This window comes from Salvelinus alpinus, chromosome 4 (genome assembly GCF_045679555.1).
Source record: "Salvelinus alpinus chromosome 4, SLU_Salpinus.1, whole genome shotgun sequence".
NCBI classification, from domain to species: Eukaryota; Metazoa; Chordata; class Actinopteri; order Salmoniformes; family Salmonidae; genus Salvelinus; species Salvelinus alpinus.
The window spans coordinates 11,556,114-11,574,167 of NC_092089.1; the positions used below are offsets into that span (position 1 = coordinate 11,556,114).

The 18,054-nt window shown below is 44.2% G+C and overlaps 1 protein-coding gene across 1 annotated transcript in view; it reads left to right on the forward strand.

Annotated features, from left to right (window-relative positions):
• Nucleotides 1–18,054, forward strand: part of LOC139572868 (CUB and sushi domain-containing protein 3-like) — a 1,528,140-nt gene that overhangs the window by 630,677 nt on the left and 879,409 nt on the right. The gene's annotated exons all lie outside the window — the stretch shown is intronic.

An 18,054-nucleotide genomic window follows, 5' to 3' on the forward strand; every position in this document is an offset into this window, starting at 1 on the left:
GTGGTAGATGTCTAGTCTCCCTTATGGCTCTAATCTGATAGTGGTAGTGGGGTGGCAGATATCTACTCTCCCTTATGGCTCTTATCTGATAGTGGTGTGGTAGATGTCTAGTCTCCTTTATAACTCTAATCTGATAGTGGTAGTGGGGTGGTTGATGTCTAGTCTCCTTTATGGCTCTAATCTGAAAGTGGTAGTGGGTTGGTAGATGTCTAGTCTCCCTTATTGCTCTAATCTGATAGTGGTAGTGGGGTGCTAGAAGTCTAGTCTCCCTTATGGCTCTAATCTGATAGTGGTTGTGCGTTGGTAGATTTCTAGTCTCCTGTTTGACTCTAATCTGATAGTGGTACTGGGGTGGCAGATGCCTACTCTCCCTTATGGTGTGATAGATGTCTAGTCTCCCTTATGGCTCTAGTCTCCCTTATGGCTCTAATCTTATAGTGGTAGTGGGCTGGTAGATGTCTAGTCTCCCTTGTGGCTCTAATCTGATAATGGTAGTGGGTTGGTAGATGTCTAGTCTCCTTTATAACTCTAATCTGATAGTGGTACTGGGGTGGCAGATGCCTACTCTCCCTTATGGTGTGGTAGATGTCTAGTCTCCCTTATGGCTCTAGTCTCCCTTATGGCTCTAATCTGATAGTGGTAGTGGGCTGGTAGATCTCTAGTCTCACTTATGGCTCTAATCTGATAGTGGTAGTGGGCTGGTAGATGTCTAGTCTCCCTTGTGGCTCTAATCTGATAGTGGTAGTGGGTTGGTAGATGTTTAGTCTCCCCTATGGCTCTAATCTGATAGTGGTAGATGTGGTAGATGTCTAGTCTCCTTTATGGCTCTAATATGATGGTGGTAGTGTGGTTGTAGATATCTAGTCTCCCTTATGGCTCTAATCTGATAGTGGTAGTGGGCTGGTAGATGTCTAGGCTCCCTTATGGCTCTAGTCTCCCTTATGGCGCTATTCTGATAGTGGTAGTGGGCTGGTAGATGTCTAGTCTCCCTTATGGCTTTAATCTGATAGTGGTAGTGGGCTGGTAGATGTCTTGTCTCCCTAATGGCTCTAATCTGATAGTGGTTTTGTGGTGGTCGATGTCTAGTCTCCCTTATGGCTCTAATCTGATAGTGGTAGTGGGGTGGTCGATGTCTAGTCTCCCTAATGGCTCTAATCTGATAGTGGTAGTGGGGTGGTAGATGTGTAGTCTCCTTTATGGCTCTAATCTGATAGTGGTTGTGGGTTGGTAGATGTCTAGTCTCCTTTATAACTCTAATCTGATAGTGGTAGTGGGGTGGCAGATGTCTAGTCTCCCTTGTGTCTCTAATCTGATAGTGGTTTTGTGGTGGTTGATGTCTAGTCTCCTTTATGGCTCTAATCTGATAGTGGTAGTGGGGTGGTAGATGTCTAGTCTCCCTAATTCCTCTAATCTGATAGTGGTACTGGGGTGGTAGATGTCTAGTCTCCCTTGTGTCTCTAATCTGATAGTGGTAGTGGGGTGGTAGATGTCTAGTCTCCCTTATGGCTCTAATCTGATAGTGGTAGTGGGGTGGCAGATATCTACTCTCCCTTATGGCTCTTATCTGATAGTGGTGTGGTAGATGTCTAGTCTCCTTTATAACTCTAATCTGATAGTGGTAGTGGGGTGGTTGATGTCTAGTCTCCTTTATGGCTCTAATCTGAAAGTGGTAGTGGGTCTCCCTTATTGCTCTAATCTGATAGTGGTAGTGGGGTGCTAGAAGTCTAGTCTCCCTTATGGCTCTAATCTGATAGTGGTTGTGCGTTGGTAGATTTCTAGTCTCCTGTTTGACTCTAATCTGATAGTGGTACTGGGGTGGCAGATGCCTACTCTCCCTTATGGTGTGATAGATGTCTAGTCTCCCTTATGGCTCTAGTCTCCCTTATGGCTCTAATCTTATAGTGGTAGTGGGCTGGTAGATGTCTAGTCTCCCTTGTGGCTCTAATCTGATAATGGTAGTGGGTTGGTAGATGTCTAGTCTCCCTTATGGCTCTAGTCTCCCTTATGGCTCTAATCTGATAGTGGTAGTGGGCTGGTAGATCTCTAGTCTCATTTATGGCTCTAATCTGATAGTGGTAGTGGGCTGGTAGATGTCTATTCTCCCTTGTGTCTCTAATCTGATAGTGGTTTTGTGGTGGTTGATGTCTAGTCTCCTTTATGGCTCTAATCTGATAGTGGTAGATGTGGTAGATGTCTAGTCTCCCTTGTGTCTCTAATCTGATAGTGGTTTTGTGGTGGTTGATGTCTAGTCTCCTTTATGGCTCTAATCTGATAGTGGTAGATGTGGTAGATATCTAGTCTCCCTTATGGCTCTAATCTGATAGTGGTAGTGGGCTGGTAGATGTCTAGTCTCCCTAATGGCTCTAATCTGATAGTGGTTGTGCGTTGGTAGATTTCTAGTCTCCTGTTTGACTCTAATCTGATAGTGGTAGTGGGGTGGCAGATGCCTACTCTCCCTTATGGCTCTAGTCTCCCTTATGGCTCTAATCTTATAGTGGTAGTGGGCTGGTAGATGTCTAGTCTCCCTTGTGGCTCTAATCTGATAATGGTAGTGGGTTGGTAGATGTTTAGTCTCCTTTATGGCTCTAATTTGATAGTGGTAGATGTGGTAGATGTCTAGTCTCCTTTATGGCTCTAATATGATGGTGGTAGTGGGGTTGTAGATATCTAGTCTCCCTTATGGCTCTAATCTGATAGTGGTAGTTGGCTGGTAGATGTCTAGTCTCCTTTATAACTCTAATCTGATAGTTGTAGTGGGGTGGTAGATGTCTAGTCTCTCTTGTGTCTCTAATCTGATAGTGGTGTTGTGGTGGTTGATGTCTAGTCTCCCTTATGACTCTAATCTGATAGTGGTAGTGGGCAGGTAGATTTCTAGTGTCCCTTATGGCTCTAATCTTATAGTGGTTTTGTGGTGGTTGATGTCTAGTCTCCTTCATGACTGTAATCTGATAGTGGTAGTGGAGTGGTAGATGTCTAGGCTCCCAAATGGCTCTAGTCTGATAATGGTAGTGGGTTGGTAGATTTCTAGTCTCCCTTATGGCTCTAATCTGATAGTGGTAGTGGAGTGGTAGATGCCTACTCTCCCTTACTGCTCTAATTTGATGGTGGTGTGGTAGATGTCTAGACTCCCTTGTGGCTCTAATCTGATAGTGGTTTTGTGGTGGTTGATGTCTAGTCTCCTTCATGACTGTAATCTGATAGTGGTAGTGGAGTGGTAGATGTCTAGGCTCCCTTGTGGCTCTAATCTGATAGTGGTAGTGGGGTGGTAGATGTCTAGTTTCCCTTATGGCTCTAATCTGATAGTGGTAGTGGGGTGGTCGATGTCTAGTCTCCCTTGTGTCTCCAATCTGATAGTGGTTTTGTGGTGGCTGATGTCTAGTCTCCTTTATGGCTCTAATCTGATAGTGGTAGATGTGGTTGATGTCTAGTCTCCTTTATGGCTCTAATCTGATAGTGGTCGATGTCTAGTTTCCTTTATGGCTCTAATCTGATAGTGGTCGATGTCTAGTCTCCTTTATGGCTCTAATCTGATAGTGGTCGATGTCTAGTCTCCTTTATGGCTCTAATCTGATAGTGGTCGATGTCTAGTCTCCTTTATGGCTCTAATCTGATAGTTGTATTGGGCTGGTAGATGTCTAGTCTCCCTTATGGCTCTAATCTGATAGTGGTAGATGTCTAGTCTCCCTTATGGCTCTAATCTGATAGTGGTAGTGGGGTGGTTGATGTCTAGTCTCCTTTATGACTCTACTCTGATAGTGGTAGTGGAGTGGTAGATGTCTACTGTCCTTTATTGCTCTAGTCTGATAGTGGTAGATGTCTAGTCTCACTTATGGCTCTAATCTGATAGTGGTAGTGGGGTGGCAGATGTGTAGTCTCCCTTATGGCTCTAATCTGATAGTGGTAGTGGGGTGGCAGATGTGTAGTCTCCCTTATGGCTCTATTCTGATTGTGGAGTGGTAGATGTCTAGTCTCCTTTATGGCTCTAATCTGATAGTGGTAGTGGGGTGGTTGATGTCTAGTCTCCTTTATGACTCTACTCTGATAGTGGTAGTGGAGTGGTAGATGTCTACTGTCCTTTATTGCTCTAATCTTATAGTGGTAGTGGGGTAGCAGATGCCTACTCTCCCTTATGGTATGGTAGATGTCTAGTCTCCCTTATGGCTCTAGTCTCCCTTATGGCTCTAATCTGATAGTGGTAGTGGGCTGGTAGATCTCTAGTCTCCCTTGTGGCTCTAGTCTTATAGTGGTAGTGGGCTGGTAGATGTCTAGTCTCCCTTGTGGCTCTAATCTGATAATGTTAGTGGGTTGGTAGATGTTTAGTCTCCTTTATGGCTCTAATCTGATAGTGGTCGATGTCTAGTCTCCTTTATGGCTCTAATCTGATAGTGGTCGATGTCTAGTCTCCTTTATGGCTCTAATCTGATAGTGGTCGATGTCTAGTCTCCTTTATGGCTCTAATCTGATAGTGGTCGATGTCTAGTCTCCTTCATGGCTCTAATCTGATAGTTGTATTGGGCTGGTAGATGTCTAGTCTCCCTTATGGCTCTAATCTGATAGTGGTAGATGTCTAGTCTCCCTTATGGCTCTAATCTGATACTGGTAGTGGGGTGGTTGATGTCTAGTCTCCTTTATGACTCTACTCTGATAATGGAAGTGGAGTGGTAGATGTCTAGTCTCCCTTATGGCTCTAATCTGATAGTGGTAGATGTCTAGTCTCCTTTATGGCTCTAATCTGATAGTGGTAGTGGGGTGGTTGATGTCTAGTCTCCTTTATGACTCTAGTCTCCCTTATGGCTCTAATCTGATAGTGGTAGTGGGCTGGTAGATGTCTAGTCTCCCTAATGGCTCTAATCTGATAGTGGTTGTGCGTTGGTAGATTTCTAGTCTCCTGTTTGACTCTAATCTGATAATGGTAGTGGGGTGGCAGATGCCTACTCTCCCTTATGGCTCTAGTCTCCCTTATGGCTCTAATCTTATAGTGGTAGTGGGCTGGTAGATGTCTAGTCTCCCTTGTGGCTCTAATCTGATAATGGTAGTGGGTTGGTAGATGTTTAGTCTCCTTTATGGCTCTAATCTGATAGTGGTAGATGTGGTAGATGTCTAGTCTCCTTTATGGCTCTAATATGATGGTGGTAGTGGGGTTGTAGATATCTAGTCTCCCTTATGGCTCTAATCTGATAGTGGTAGTTGGCTGGTAGATGTCTAGTCTCCTTTATAACTCTAATCTGATAGTGGTAGTGGGGTGGCAGATGCCTACTCTCCCTTATGGCTCTAGTCTCCTTTATGGCTCTAATCTGACAGTGGTAGATGTGGTAGATGTCTAGTCTCCTTTATAACTCTAATCTGATAGTGGTAGTGGGGTCGTAGATATCTAGTCTCCTTTATGGGTCTAATCTGATAGTGGTAGTGGGCTGGTAGATGTCTAGGCTCCCTTATGGCTCTAGTCTCCCTTATGGCTCTATTCTGATATTGGTAGTGGGCTGGTAGATGTCTAGTCTCCCTTATGGCTCTAATCTGATAGTGGTAGTGGGCTGGTAGATGTCTAGTCTCCCTAATGGCTCTAATCTGATAGTGGTTGTGCGTTGGTAGATTTCTAGTCTCCTGTTTGACTCTAATCTGATAGTGGTACTGGGGTGGCAGATGCCTACTCTCCCTTATGGTGTGATAGATGTCTAGTCTCCCTTATGGCTCTAGTCTCCCTTATGGCTCTAATCTTATAGTGGTAGTGGGCTGGTAGATGTCTAGTCTCCCTTGTGGCTCTAATCTGATAATGGTAGTGGGTTGGTAGATGTCTAGTCTCCTTTATAACTCTAATCTGATAGTGGTACTGGGGTGGCAGATGCCTACTCTCCCTTATGGTGTGGTAGATGTCTAGTCTCCCTTATGGCTCTAGTCTCCCTTATGGCTCTAATCTGATAGTGGTAGTGGGCTGGTAGATCTCTAGTCTCACTTATGGCTTTAATCTGATAGTGGTAGTGGGCTGGTAGATGTCTAGTCTCCCTTGTGGCTCTAATCTGATAGCGCAGGTCCTAATCCAGGCACTTGTCATCTCCCGTCTGGATTACTGCAACTCGCTGTTGGCTGGGCTCCCTGCCTGTGCCATTAAACCCCTACAACTCATTCAGAACGCCGCAGCCCGTCTGGTGTTCAACTTTCCCAAGTTCTCTCACGTCACCCCGCTCCTCCGCTCTCTCCACTGGCTTCCAGTTGAAGCTCGCATCCGCTACAAGACCATGGTGCTTGCCTACGGAGCTGTGAGGGGAACGGCACCTCCGTACCTTCAGGCTCTGATCAGGCCCTACACCCAAACAAGGGCACTGCGTTCATCCACCTCTGGCCTGCTCGCCTCCCTACCTCTGAGGAAGTACAGTTCCCGCTCAGCCCAGTCAAAACTGTTCGCTGCTCTGGCACCCCAATGGTGGAACAAACTCCCTCACGACGCCAGGTCAGCGGAGTCAATCACCACCTTCCGGAGACACCTGAAACCCCACCTCTTTAAGGAATACCTAGGATAGGATAAAGTAATCCTTCTAACCCCCCCCCCCCCCCCCTTAAAAGAGTTAGATGCACTATTGTAAAGTGGTTGTTCCACTGGATATCATAAGGTGAATGCACCAATTTGTAAGTCGCTCTGGATAAGAGCGTCTGCTAAATGACTTAAATGTAAATGTAATGGTAGTGGGTTGGTAGATGTTTAGTCTCCCCTATGGCTCTAATCTGATAGTGGTAGATGTGGTAGATGTCTAGTCTCCTTTATGGCTCTAATATGATGGTGGTAGTGTGGTTGTAGATATCTAGTCTCCCTTATGGCTCTAATCTGATAGTGGTAGTTGGCTGGTAGATGTCTAGTCTCCTTTATAACTCCAATCTGATAGTTGTAGTGGGGTGGTAGATGTGTAGTCTCCCTTATGGCTCTATTCTGATTGTGGAGTGGTAGATGTCTAGTCTCCTTTATGACTCTAATCTGATAGTGGTAATAGGGTGGTAGATGTCTAGTCTCCTTTATGGTTCTAATCTGATTGTGGTAGTGGCGGGGTAGATCTCTAGTCTCCCTTGTGGCTCTAGTCTTATAGTGGTAGTGGGCTGGTAGATGTCTAGTCTCCCTTATGGCTCTAATCTTATAGTGGTAGTGGGGTAGCAGATGCCTACTCTCCCTTATTGTGTGGTAGATGTCTAGTCTCCCTTATGGCTCTAGTCTCCCTTATGGCTCTAATCTGATAGTGGTAGTGGGCTGGTAGATCTCTAGTCTCCCTTGTGGCTCTAGTCTTATAGTGGTAGTGGGCTGGTAGATGTCTAGTCTCCCTTGTGGCTCTAATCTGATAATGTTAGTGGGTTGGTAGATGTTTAGTCTCCTTTATGGCTCTAATCTGATAGTGGTAGATGTGGTAGATGTCTAGTCTCCTTTATGGCTCTAATATGATGGTGGTAGTGGGGTCGTAGATATCTAGTCTCCTTTATGGCTCTAATCTGATAGTGGTAGTTGGCTGGTAGATGTCTAGTCTCCTTTATAACTCTAATCTGATAGTGGTTTTGTGGTGGTTGATGTCTAGTCTCCTTTATGGCTCTAATCTGATAGAGGTAGTGGGGTGGTCGATGTCTAGTCTCCCTTGTGGCTCTAATCTTATAATGGTAGTGGGTCTGTAGATGTCTAGTCTCCTTTATGGCTCTAATCTGATAGTTGTAGATGTGGTAGATGTCTAGTCTCCTTTATAACTCTAATCTGATAGTGGTAGTGGGGTCGTAGATATATAGTCTCCCTTATGGCTCTAATCTGATAGTGGTAGTGGGCTGGTAGATGTCTAGGCTCCCTTATGGCTCTAGTCTCCCTTATGGCTCTATTCTGATAGTGGTAGTGGGCTGGTAGATGTCTAGTCTCCCTTATGGCTCTAATCTGATAGTGGTAGTGGGCTGGTAGATGTCTTGTCTCCTTAATGGCTCTAATCTGATAGTGGTTGTGGGTTGGTAGATGTCTAGTCTCCTTTATAACTCTAATCTGATAGCGGTAGTGGGGTGGTAGATGTCTAGTCTCCCTTGTGTCTCTAATCTGGTAGTGGTTTTGTGGTGGTTGATGTCTAGTCTCCTTTATGGCTCTAATCTGATAGTGGTAGATGTGGTAGATGTCTAGTCTCCTTTGTGTCTCTAATCTGATAGTGGTAGATGTGGTAGTTAACTAGTCTCCCTTATGGCTCTAATCTGATAGTGGTAGTGGGCTGGTAGATGTCTAGTCTCCCTAATGGCTCTAATCTGATAGTGGTTGTGCGTTGGTAGATTTCTAGTCTCCTGTTTTTACTCTAATCTGATAGTGGTACTGGGGTGGCAGATGCCTACTCTCCCTTATGGTGTGATAGATGTCTAGTCTCCCTTATGGCTCTAGTCTCCCTTATGGCTCTAATCTTATAGTGGTAGTGGGCTGGTAGATGTCTAGTCTCCCTTGTGGCTCTAATCTGATAATGGTAGTGGGTTGGTAGATGTCTAGTCTCCTTTATAACTCTAATCTGATAGTGGTACTGGGGTGGCAGATGCCTACTCTCCCTTATGGTGTGGTAGATGTCTAGTCTCCCTTATGGCTCTAGTCTCCCTTATGGCTCTAATCTGATAGTGGTAGTGGGCTGGTAGATATCTAGTCTCCCTTGTGGCTCTAATCTGATAGTGGTAGTGGGTTGGTAGATGTTTAGTCTCCCCTATGGCTCTAATCTGATAGTGGTAGATGTGGTAGATGTCTAGTCTCCTTTATGGCTCTAATATGATGGTGGTAGTGTGGTTGTAGATATCTAGTCTCCCTAATGGCTCTAATCTGATAGTGGTAGTTGGCTGGTAGATGTCTAGTCTCCTTTATAACTCTAATCTGATAGAGGTAGTGGGGCGGTATATTTCTAGTCTCCTTTATGGCTCTAATCTGATAGTGGTTTTGTGGTGGTTGATGTCTAGTCTCCTTTATGGCTCTAATCTGATAGAGGTAGTGGGGTGGTCGATGTCTAGTCTCCCTTGTGGCTCTAATCTTATAATGGTAGTGGGTCTGTAGATGTCTAGTCTCCTTTATGGCTCTAATCTGATAGTGGTAGATGTGGTAGATGTCTAGTCTCCTTTATAACTCTAATCTGATAGTGGTAGATGTGTTAGATGTCTAGTCTCCTTTATGGCTCTAATATGATGGTGGTAGTGGGGTCGTAGATATCTAGTCTCCTTTATGGCTCTAATCTGATAGTGGTAGTTGGCTGGTAGATGTCTAGTCTCCTTTATAACTCTAATCTGATAGAGGTAGTGGGGCGGTATATTTCTAGTCTCCTTTATGGCTCTAATCTGATAGTGGTTTTGTGGTGGTTGATGTCTAGTCTCCTTTATGGCTCTAATCTGATAGAGGTAGTGGGGTGGTCGATGTCTAGTCTCCCTTGTGGCTCTAATCTTATAATGGTAGTGGGTCTGTAGATGTCTAGTCTCCTTTATGGCTCTAATCTGATAGTGGTCGATGTCTAGTCTCCTTTATGGCTCTAATCTGATTGTGGTCGATGTCTAGTCTCCTTTATGGCTCTAATCTGATAGTGGTCGATGTCTAGTCTCCTTTATGGCTCTAATCTGATAGTTGTATTGGGCTGGTAGATGTCTAGTCTCCCTTATGGCTCTAATCTGATAGTGGTAGATGTCTAGTCTCCCTTATGGCTCTAATCTGATAGTGGTAGTGGGGCGGTTGATGTCTAGTCTCCTTTATGACTCTATTCTGATTGTGGAGTGGTAGATGTCTAGTCTCCTTTATGACTCTAATCTGATAGTGGTAATAGGGTGGTAGATGTCTAGTCTCCCTTGTGGCTCTAATCTGATAGTGGTAGTGGGGTGGCAGATGTGTAGTCTCCCTTATGGCTCTATTCTGATTGTGGAGTGGTAGATGTCTAGTCTCCTTTATGACTCTAATCTGATAGTGGTAATAGGGTGGTAGATGTCTAGTCTCCCTTGTGGCTCTAATCTGATAGTGGTAGTGGGTTGGTAGATGTTTAGTCTCCCCTATGGCTCTAATCTGATAGTGGTAGATGTGGTAGATGTCTAGTCTCCTTTATGGCTCTAATATGATGGTGGTAGTGTGGTTGTAGATATCTAGTCTCCCTTATGGCTCTAATCTGATAGTGGTAGTTGGCTGGTAGATGTCTAGTCTCCTTTATAACTCTAATCTGATAGTGGTAATAGGGTGGTAGATGTCTAGTCTCCTTTATTGCTCTAGTCTGATAGTGGTAGATGTCTAGTCTCACTTATGGCTCTAATCTGATAGTGGTAGTGGGGTGGTTGATGTCTAGTCTCCTTTATGGCTCTAATCTGATAGTGGTAATAGGGTGGTAGATGTCTAGTCTCCTTTATGGTTCTAATCTGATTGTGGTAGTGGCGGGTAGATGTCTAGTGTCCCTTATGGCTCTAATCTTATAGTGGTAGTGGGGTAGCAGATGCCTACTCTCCCTTATGGTGTGGTAGATGTCTAGTCTCCCTTATGGCTCTAGTCTCCCTTATGGCTCTAATCTGATAGTGGTAGTGGGCTGGTAGATCTCTAGTCTCCCTTGTGGCTCTAGTCTTATAGTGGTAGTGGGCTGGTAGATGTCTAGTCTCTCTAGTGGCTCTAATCTGATAATGTTAGTGGGTTGGTAGATGTTTAGTCTCCTTTATGGCTCTAATCTGATAGTGGTAGATGTGTTAGATGTCTAGTCTCCTTTATGGCTCTAATATGATGGTGGTAGTGGGGTCGTAGATATCTAGTCTCCTTTATGGCTCTAATCTGATAGTGGTAGTTGGCTGGTAGATGTCTAGTCTCCTTTATAACTCTAATCTGATAGAGGTAGTGGGGCGGTATATTTCTAGTCTCCTTTATGGCTCTAATCTGATAGTGGTTTTGTGGTGGTTGATGTCTAGTCTCCTTTATGGCTCTAATCTGATAGAGGTAGTGGGGTGGTCGATGTCTAGTCTCCCTTGTGGCTCTAATCTTATAATGGTAGTGGGTCTGTAGATGTCTAGTCTCCTTTATGGCTCTAATCTGATAGTGGTAGATGTGGTAGATGTCTAGTCTCCTTTATAACTCTAATCTGATAGTGGTAGTGGGGTCGTAGATATCTAGTCTCCTTTATGGCTCTAATCTGATAGTGGTAGTGGGCTGGTAGATGTCTAGGCTCCCTTATGGCTCTAGTCTCCCTTATGGCTCTAATCTGATAGTGGTAGATGTGGTAGATGTCTAGTCTCCTTTATAACTCTAATCTGATAGTGGTAGTGGGGTCGTAGATATCTAGTCTCCTTTATAACTCTAATCTGATAGTGGTAGTGGGCTGGTAGATGTCTTGTCTCCTTAATGGCTCTAATCTGATAGTGGTTGTGGGTTGGTAGATGTCTAGTCTCCTTTATAACTCTAATCTGATAGCGGTAGTGGGGTGGTAGATGTCTAGTCTCCCTTGTGTCTCTAATCTGATAGTGGTTTTGTGGTGGTTGATGTCTGGTCTCCTTTATGGCTCTAATCTGATAGTGGTAGATGTGGTAGATGTCTAGTCTCCTTTGTGTCTCTAATCTGATAGTGGTAGATGTGGTAGTTAACTAGTCTCCCTTATGGCTCTAATCTGATAGTGGTAGTGGGCTGGTAGATGTCTAGTCTCCCTTGTGGCTCTAATCTTATAGTGGTAGTGGGCTGGTAGATCTCTAGTCTCCCTTGTGGCTCTAATCTGATAGTGGTAGTGGGTTGGTATATGTTTAGTCTCCCCTATGGCTCTAATCTGAAATTGGTAGATGTGGTAGATGTCTAGTCTCCTTTATGGCTCCAATATGATGGTGGTAGTGTGGTTGTAGATATCTAGTCTCCCTTATGGCTCTAATCTGATAGTGGTAGTTGGCTGGTAGATGTCTAGTCTCCTTTATAACTCCAATCTGATAGTTGTAGTGGGGTGGTAGATGTGTAGTCTCCCTTATGGCTCTATTCTGATTGTGGAGTGGTAGATGTCTAGTCTCCTTTATGACTCTAATCTGATAGTGGTAATAGGGTGGTAGATGTCTAGTCTCCTTTATGGTTCTAATCTGATTGTGGTAGTGGCGGGTAGATGTCTAGTGTCCCTTATGGCTCTAATCTTATAGTGGTAGTGGGGTAGCAGATGCCTACTCTCCCTTATTGTGTGGTAGATGTCTAGTCTCCCTTATGGCTCTAGTCTCCCTTATGGCTCTAATCTGATAGTGGTAGTGGGCTGGTAGATCTCTAGTCTCCCTTGTGGCTCTAGTCTTATAGTGGTAGTGGGCTGGTAGATGTCTAGTCTCCTTTATGGCTCTAATCTGATGGTGGTAGTGGGGTCGTAGATATCTAGTCTCCTTTATGGCTCTAATCTGATAGTGGTAGTTGGCTGGTAGATGTCTAGTCTCCTTTATAACTCTAATCTGATAGAGGTAGTGGGGCGGTATATTTCTAGTCTCCTTTATGGCTCTAATCTGATAGTGGTTTTGTGGTGGTTGATGTCTAGTCTCCTTTATGGCTCTAATCTGATAGAGGTAGTGGGGTGGTCGATGTCTAGTCTCCCTTGTGGCTCTAATCTTATAATGGTAGTGGGTCTGTAGATGTCTAGTCTCCTTTATGGCTCTAATCTGATAGTGGTAGATGTGGTAGATGTCTAGTCTCCTTTATAACTCTAATCTGATAGTGGTAGTGGGGTCGTAGATATCTAGTCTCCCTTGTGGCTCTAATCTGATAGTGGTAGTGGGCTGGTAGATGTCTAGGCTCCCTTATGGCTCTAGTCTCCCTTATGGCTCTATTCTGATAGTGGTAGTGGGCTGGTAGATGTCTAGTCTCCCTTATGGCTCTAATCTGATAGTGGTAGTGGGCTGGTAGATGTCTTGTCTCCTTAATGGCTCTAATCTGATAGCGGTAGTGGGGTGGTAGATGTCTAGTCTCCCTTGTGTCTCTAATCTGATAGTGGTTTTGTGGTGGTTGATGTCTAGTCTCCTTTATGGCTCTAATCTGATAGTGGTAGATGTGGTAGATGTCTAGTCTCCTTTGTGTCTCTAATCTGATAGTGGTAGATGTGGTAGTTAACTAGTCTCCCTTATGGCTCTAATCTGATAGTGGTAGTGGGCTGGTAGATGTCTAGTCTCCCTAATGGCTCTAATCTGATAGTGGTTGTGCGTTGGTAGATTTCTAGTCTCCTGTTTGACTCTAATCTGATAGTGGTACTGGGGTGGCAGATGCCTACTCTCCCTTATGGTGTGATAGATGTCTAGTCTCCCTTATGGCTCTAGTCTCCCTTATGGCTCTAATCTTATAGTGGTAGTGGGCTGGTAGATGTCTAGTCTCCCTTGTGGCTCTAATCTGATAATGGTAGTGGGTTGGTAGATGTCTAGTCTCCTTTATAACTCTAATCTGATAGTGGTACTGGGGTGGCAGATGCCTACTCTCCCTTATGGTGTGGTAGATGTCTAGTCTCCCTTATGGCTCTAGTCTCCCTTATGGCTCTAATCTGATAGTGGTAGTGGGCTGGTAGATGTCTAGTCTCCCTTGTGGCTCTAATCTGATAGTGGTAGTGGGTTGGTAGATGTTTAGTCTCCCCTATGGCTCTAATCTGATAGTGGTAGATGTGGTAGATGTTTAGTCTCCTTTATGGCTCTAATATGATGGTGGTAGTGTGGTTGTAGATATCTAGTCTCCCTTATGGCTCTAATCTGATAGTGGTAGTTGGCTGGTAGATGTCTAGTCTCCTATATAACTCCAATCTGATAGTTGTAGTGGGGTGGTAGATGTCTAGTCTCTCTTGTGTCTCTAATCTGATAGTGGTGTTGTGGTGGTTGATGTCTAGTCTCCCTTATGACTCTAATCTGATAGTGGTAGTGGGCTGGTAGATTTCTAGTCTCCCTTATGGCTCTAATCTTATAGTGGTTTGTGGTGGTTGATTTCTAGTCTCCTTCATGACTGTAATCTGATAGTGGTAGTGGAGTGGTAGATGTCTAGGCTCCCAAATGGCTCTAATCTGATAATGGTAGTGGGTTGGCAGATTTCTAGTCTTCCTTATGGCTCTAATCTGATAGTGGTAGTGGGCTGGTAGATGTCTAGTCTCCCTTATGGCTCTAATCTGATAGTGGTAGTGGAGTGGTAGATGCCTACTCTCCCTTACTGCTCTAATCTGATGGTGGTGTGGTAGATGTCTAGTCTCCCTTGTGGCTCTTCTGATAGTGGTTTTGTGGTGGTTGATGTCTAGTCTCCTTCATGACTGTAATCTGATAGTGGTAGTGGAGTGGTAGATGTCTAGTCTCCCTAATGGCTCTAATCTGATAGTGGTTGTGGGATGGTAGATGTCTAGTCTCCCTTATGGCTCAAATCTGATAGAGAGATGGTTGATGTCTAGTCTCCTTTATGGCTCTAATCTGATAGAGGTAGTGGGGTGGTAGATTTCTAGTCTCCCTTATTGCTCTAAACTGATAGTGGTAGTGGGGTGGTCGTTGTGTAGTCTCCCTAATGGCTCTAATGTGATAGTGGTAGTGGGTTGGTAGATGTCTAGTCTCCTTTATGGTTCTAATCTGATTGTGGTAGATGTGGTAGATATCTAGTCTCCCTTATGGCTCTAATCTGATAGTGGTAGTGGAGTGGTAGATGTCTAGTCTCCCTTGTGGCTCTAATCTGATAGTGGAAGTGGGGTGGTAGATGTCTAGTCTCCCTTGTGGCTCTAATCTGAAAGTGGTTTTGTGGTGGCTGATGTCTAGTCTCCTTTATGGCTCTAATCTGATAGTGGTCGATGTCTAGTCTCCTTTATGGCTCTAATCTGATAGTGATAGATGTCTAGTCTCCTTTATAGCAATAATCTGATAGTGTTAGATGTCTAGTCTCCCTTATGGCTCTAATCTGATAGTGGTAGTGGTGTGGTTGATGTCTAGTCTCCTTTATGACTCTACTCTTATAGTGGTAGTGGAGTGGTAGATGTCTACTGTCCTTTATGGTTCTAATCTGATTGTGGTAGTGGGGTGGTAGATGTCTAGTCTCTTTTTTGTCTCTATTCTGATAGTGGTAGATGTCTAGTCTCCTTTATAGCAATAATCTGATAGTGTTAGTTGTCTAGTCTCCTTAATGACTCTAATCTGATAGTGCTAGTGGGGTGGTAGATATCTAGTCTCCCTTATGGCTCTAATCTGATAGTGGTAGTGGGGTGGTTGATGTCTAGTCTCCTTTATGACTCTACTCTGATAGTGGTAGTGGAGTGGTAGATGTCTAGTCTCCCTAATGGCTCTAATCTGATAGTGGTTGTGGGGTGGTAAATGTCTAGTCTCCCTTATGGCTCAAATCTGATAGAGAGATGGTTGATGTCTAGTCTCCTTTATGGCTCTAATCTGATAGAGGTAGATTTCTAGTCTCCCTTATTGCTCTAATCTGATAGTGGTAGTGGGCTGGTAGATGTCTTGTCTCCTTAATGGCTCTAATCTGATAGTGGTAGTGGGGTGGTCAATGTCTAGTCTCCTTTATGGCTCTAATCTGATAGTGGTAGTGGGCTGGTAGATGTCTAGTCTCCCCTATGGCTCTAATCTGATAGTGGTAGATGTGGTAGATGTTTAGTCTCCTTTATGGCTCTAATATGATGGTGGTAGTGTGGTTGTAGATATCTAGTCTCCCTTATGGCTCTAATCTGATAGTGGTAGTTGGCTGGTAGATGTCTAGTCTCCTTTATAACTCCAATCTGATAGTTGTAGTGGGGTGGTAGATGTCTAGTCTCTCTTGTGTCTCTAATCTGATAGTGGTGTTGTGGTGGTTGATGTCTAGTCTCCCTTATGACTCTAATCTGATAGTGGTAGTGGGCTGGTAGATTTCTAGTCTCCCTTATGGCTCTAATCTTATAGTGGTTTGTGGTGGTTGATTTCTAGTCTCCTTCATGACTGTAATCTGATAGTGGTAGTGGAGTGGTAGATGTCTAGGCTCCCAAATGGCTCTAATCTGATAATGGTAGTGGGTTGGCAGATTTCTAGTCTTCCTTATGGCTCTAATCTGATAGTGGTAGTGGGCTGGTAGATGTCTAGTCTCCCTTATGGCTCTAATCTGATAGTGGTAGTGGAGTGGTAGATGCCTACTCTCCCTTACTGCTCTAATCTGATGGTGGTGTGGTAGATGTCTAGTCTCCCTTGTGGCTCTTCTGATAGTGGTTTTGTGGTGGTTGATGTCTAGTCTCCTTCATGACTGTAATCTGATAGTGGTAGTGGAGTGGTAGATGTCTAGTCTCCCTAATGGCTCTAATCTGATAGTGGTTGTGGGATGGTAGATGTCTAGTCTCCCTTATGGCTCAAATCTGATAGAGAGATGGTTGATGTCTAGTCTCCTTTATGGCTCTAATCTGATATAGGTAGTGGGGTGGTAGATTTCTAGTCTCCCTTATTGCTCTAAACTGATAGTGGTAGTGGGGTGGTCGTTGTGTAGTCTCCCTAATGGCTCTAATGTGATAGTGGTAGTGGGTTGGTAGATGTCTAGTCTCCTTTATGGTTCTAATCTGATTGTGGTAGATGTGGTAGATATCTAGTCTCCCTTATGGCTCTAATCTGATAGTGGTAGTGGAGTGGTAGATGTCTAGTCTCCCTTGTGGCTCTAATCTGATAGTGGAAGTGGGGTGGTAGATGTCTAGTCTCCCTTGTGGCTCTAATCTGAAAGTGGTTTTGTGGTGGCTGATGTCTAGTCTCCTTTATGGCTCTAATCTGATAGTGGTCGATGTCTAGTCTCCTTTATGGCTCTAATTTGATAGTGATAGATGTCTAGTCTCCTTTATAGCAATAATCTGATAGTGTTAGATGTCTAGTCTCCCTTATGACTCTACTCTTATAGTGGTAGTGGAGTGGTTGATGTCTAGTCTCCTTTATGACTCTACTCTTATAGTGGTAGTGGAGTGGTAGATGTCTACTGTCCTTTATGGTTCTAATCTGATTGTGGTAGTGGGGTGGTAGATGTCTAGTCTCTTTTTTGTCTCTATTCTGATAGTGGTAGATGTCTAGTCTCCTTTATAGCAATAATCTGATAGTGTTAGTTGTCTAGTCTCCTTAATGACTCTAATCTGATAGTGGTAGTGGGGTGGTAGATATCTAGTCTCCCTTATGGCTCTAATCTGATAGTGGTAGTGGGGTGGTTGATGTCTAGTCTCCTTTATGACTCTACTCTGATAGTGGTAGTGGAGTGGTAGATGTCTAGTCTCCCTAATGGCTCTAATCTGATAGTGGTTGTGGGGTGGTAAATGTCTAGTCTCCCTTATGGCTCAAATCTGATAGAGAGATGGTTGATGTCTAGTCTCCTTTATGGCTCTAATCTGATAGAGGTAGATTTCTAGTCTCCCTTATTGCTCTAATCTGATAGTGGTAGTGGGCTGGTAGATGTCTTGTCTCCTTAATGGCTCTAATCTGATAGTGGTAGTGGGGTGGTCAATGTCTAGTCTCCTTTATGGCTCTAATCTGATAGTGGTAGTGGGCTGGTAGATGTCTAGTCTCCCTTATGGCTCTAATCTGATAGTGGTAGTGGGGTGGTAGATATGTAGTCTCCCTTATGGCTCTAATCTGATAGTGGTAGTTTCGTGGCAGATGTCTAGACTCCCTTATGGCTCTATTCTCATTGTGGGGTGGTAGATGTCTAGTCTCCTTAATGACTCTAATCTGATAGTGGTAGTGGGGTGGTAGATGTCTAGTCTCCTTTATGACTCTATTCTGATTGTGGGGTGATAGATGTCTAGTCTCCTTAATGACTCTAATCTGATAGTGGTAGTGGGCTGGTAGATGTCTAGTCTCCTTTATGACTCTAATCTGATAGTGGTAGTGGGCTGGTAGATGTCTAGTCTCCCTTATGGCTCTAATCTGATAGTGGTAGTGGGGTGGTAGATGTCTACTGTCCTTTATTGCTACTGTCCTTTATTGCAACAAATGTTGCATTATAGGATTAAGACCTCATCCCTAACAGATAGGGTTAAGACCTCATCCCTAACACATAGGGTTAAGACCTCATCCCTAACACATAGGGTTAAGACCTAATCCCTAACACATAGGGTTAAGACCTCATCCCTAACAGGTAGGGTTAAGACCTCATCCCTAACACATAGGGTTAAGACCTCA